The following is a 4,085-nucleotide window of genomic DNA, read 5'->3' on the forward strand; positions in this document are numbered from 1 at the left end:
TATGTTACTTGTAGTAGAGCGTAAAGGACTCAGGACTATGTGAAGCACAGTTAGAAATATTTTCAAACTCAGAATAATATATTATAAATACAATGAAGATCAGAAAGAAGTCCATTTAATCTTTAAAGTCTTCAAAAAGGCTTTTGGTTGCTTATGGCATTAAACAATTTGGACTGTAATGAAGAGGCATTATATGAGCTTGACAATAACTAGAACCACCGAGTTTCCTCTCTAACAAGGCAGATAGTGATATCGTAGTAGGATACAATGAGTGAATAGTTCTGCACCACTAAAGGTGTACGACAAGACGGGTTCTTTTTACTATGTTTTTAGAACCTGTATAGGAGAATAACTTGTAGATCTAACAAGGCTAGACAATACTGCAACGTCTTATGGAATATGAATCAGAGAAAGAATGGCATCACACCAGCACAGTCATTTTTCCAAAACGTTGAAAGTGTGGAATTCAAGTATCTTGGAGTTGGAAGATCAAGCGCAGAAGAGAAAAAGAGAATTGCACTCGCGACTGCAGTTCTCCCCAACTTCAGTAAGATATGAAAGGGCAAAGGTTGTTCAACATAGTCAAAGATAAAACTCCACGTATCTAAACGGACATAAAACCCGGAATTTTAAAAGCTGAGACAAAAAGAAGATTCATTTGAAATAAGACGTTTCTAGAAATTATTAAAGATTCCCGACACCAGATACACGACAAACGCATCTATCGGAGCATAAATAATAGGAAATATAGGAAAACACGAACATCTACTACCTGTAGTAAAGAGGTGGAAATTAAAAAAGGCTCAACTACGATACAGAGTCAAGAAAGGAGGTGGAAATTAAAAAGGCTCAGCTATGCTACAGGATCAAGAAGCCTTACACACACCATTCTGCAAAAATCAGTAACTCGAATAAAAAAGAAAGGAAGTCCTAGAGCAACGTCACTGTTTGGATAACGAAGTCACGGGCAGATTGTCAAGAACTTCTAGCAAGAAAGAAGATTATGACAAATGCATCAGAAATGACACTGCTACAACTGAGCCAGTCATAGGATAGGTGAAAGTCACCGTTACAACTGAGCCAGTCATAGGATAGGTGAAAGTCACCGCTACAACTGAGCCAGTTATAGGATAGGTGAAAGTCATCGCTACAACTGAGCTAGTTATAGGATAGGTGAAAGTCACTGCTACAACTAAGCCAGTTATAGGATAGGTGAAAGTCACTGCTACAACTAAGACAGTTATAGGATAGGTGAAAGTCACCGCTACAACTAAGCCAATTATAGGATAGGTGAAAGTCACAGCTACAACTGAGCCAGTCATAGGATAGGTGAAAGTCACTGCTACAACTAAGCCAGTTATAGGATAGGTGAAAGTCACTGCTACAACTGTGCCAGTCATAGGATAGGTGAAAGTCACCCTACAACTAAGCCAGTTATAGGATAGGTGAAAGTCACTGCTACAACTAAGCCAGTTATAGGATAGGTGAAAGTGAAGGCCTCATTCACGAAGACTACTCGTTCTGGAATAAGTTTGTCATATTAATCTACTAAATTAAATTCATATTAACAATTTACAAATATTAGCGTATCATTATCAGAAAAAAAAATCTGACTGAACTAGTTATGTGTTCTCAATCACTGACTGTAGAAGCTACGGCTCAGTTACTCATTGTTGAAGTAGTGTATATACATTTGTGCTATCTCTGTTTATGTCCCTTGTGGAGTAACACATTGTAGACATTAACAGTATTTTGAGTCAGCATCATCTATACACAATAGATATGTTGAGCGATGAACACTTTGTTTATAAATTGTCTGATATATTGTTTAACCAACTTTCACAGTTCCTGTTCCGGAAATACAGCTAATTATAGTTTGAAACAAATTAAAGCCAGTTACGTCTGTATCTATTCGTGTTTCTTAATTAATCTTATTCTCTGTCATGCCCATAATATAACATGCAAAACTACAACATAAGTTTCTTTCTTCGAAGCACATGGCTTTATATAAAAACAGTAATTTGTAAAAACCACTAACTGACGAAAGCGTGCTTCGCTCATACGTCTGACTGTACAACATTCAATAGTAGTATATAAATTTTCTACCTCTATTGCTCCTGCTTTCAGTTTCAATTACTAACTACATTATTACCATGGTATATTAGCATCATTATTTATTCAGATTTTAATAGGCCGTGTTTCTACTTATTTACTAGCAGAGCCATTTCCACTAAACCCAGTTCATCCGTTATTATTATTCGTGTTGCTTATAATGTTTGAGATGTAGAAGCACGTAACTAACACTTCTACCCTTTAGAAGTTAATAAAGCTGTAAAAACTTTAATAAACATTACCTCATTAATAATAAACAAATATATTCAGTCAATTAATTATAAAAATGTAGAATCATTTGTCACTTAAAATTGAAAATGATGAGAGTCGCGATATCTATGAATAACACATGAGAAGTTCTGGCTAACAAAGTTAACAATTTTTCAGCATACTCTATGATGTTAGAAGAGCTGTTTGTATTTTGTCCTACGGCAAACTTCAAGAATGCTCTGTATATTTGACTGATTTTATTGATAGTAGCAATAAAAGGACATACCCATCGAAATTCATGTTTGAATTTAATTTAATTCTGAGAACTTATCAGTGAAATCAAAGAAGAATATGTTATAATACGTCAAATACACTACATCTGCCATACCCATTGTCAAAGAAGAATATGTTATAATACGTCAAATACACTACATTTGCCATACCCGTTGTCAAAGAAGAATATGTTATAATACGTCAAATACACTACATCTGCCATACCCATTGTCAAAGAAGAATATGTTATAATACGTCAAACACACTACATCTGCCATACCCATTGTCAAAGAAGAATATGTTATAATACGTCAAATACGCTACATCTGCCATACCCATTGCCGATGAGATCTTTCGCCCAATATCAAGGTTCATCAGGCAGGCTGAAATACGAAATAGTCTTATATAAAATCAATTCTCATAAACAACCACTGTTATGGAGTAAAGTAGATGAACTGAATTGTACTAGTTATCATTTCATTCAAGCCATTTTACATATCAGATTTTTAGTGTAAGGATTAATATCACAATATTATTTATTCATTTTTAACTTCGATGTTTTTATTCATTATTATTATTTAATTAGAATTCACTTTACAGTCCTTCAGAAGAACTGGTGAACCAACAAGCTATTCTTCTAACGTCCGCGACTCTCCATAGATATTAAGCTCAAGTGTGAAAAAAAGACCAACATATTAAATCCAATAGTTGACTGAAGAACGGCCACCAGTTGTATAGCGGCATGTCTGCGGAGTTACAGTGCTAGAAACAGGGTTTCGATACCTGTGGTGGGCATAGCACAGATACCCCATTCTGTAGCTTTGTGCTTAAACTACAAACAAAAAGACAGAAAAAATATGAACACTTCGCAAAGTAAAGCCATCATTGTCTGGCACAGTGTTTTGTTAATACTGATGGGTTTCTGTATTTAACTATTTTTTATTTCAGTAATTCTCAAAAAAGCTAATAAACTATTTTTAAACTTCCGTTCAACTATTTTCAACACTATTCGTATTTTTTTTGTACCAATGAACATCATAGATAAGCTTACATCTAAGAATTTTCATTTATTCTACTAAATTTAAGAAGATATAGAAATTGAACAGAGTATAATCTACTTAAATTCTATAAACCCATGTTTTATTTAAAAGTTACGGTTTAAAACCAAAAACTAGCGAACAGCTAGAAACCCATACACGTAACATTTGTGGTAAAAAATCACGTAAACTGCAGATGTTGGGCATACTTCCATTATTCTAACTTGAATATTTAATTGTCAGAAGGTAGTATATTTGTGGTAGGTATTTAATTATTTGAGCTGACAATAAGAAAAATACTTATTTTGTAAAATAATAAAGATTTTAAAATATGAATATGTATATAATCTATTTCACTTATTCTTGGTCAAAATCACATGACTTTATTTAGAAAATGCTAAGTGTAAAAATTACAAGAAAACCAGTGTACTTTAACAGTTTTACTAGAGCAGT

Source organism: Limulus polyphemus, unplaced genomic scaffold, assembly GCF_000517525.1.
Source record: "Limulus polyphemus unplaced genomic scaffold, Limulus_polyphemus-2.1.2 Scaffold1735, whole genome shotgun sequence".
Lineage (NCBI taxonomy): Eukaryota > Metazoa > Arthropoda > Merostomata > Xiphosura > Limulidae > Limulus > Limulus polyphemus.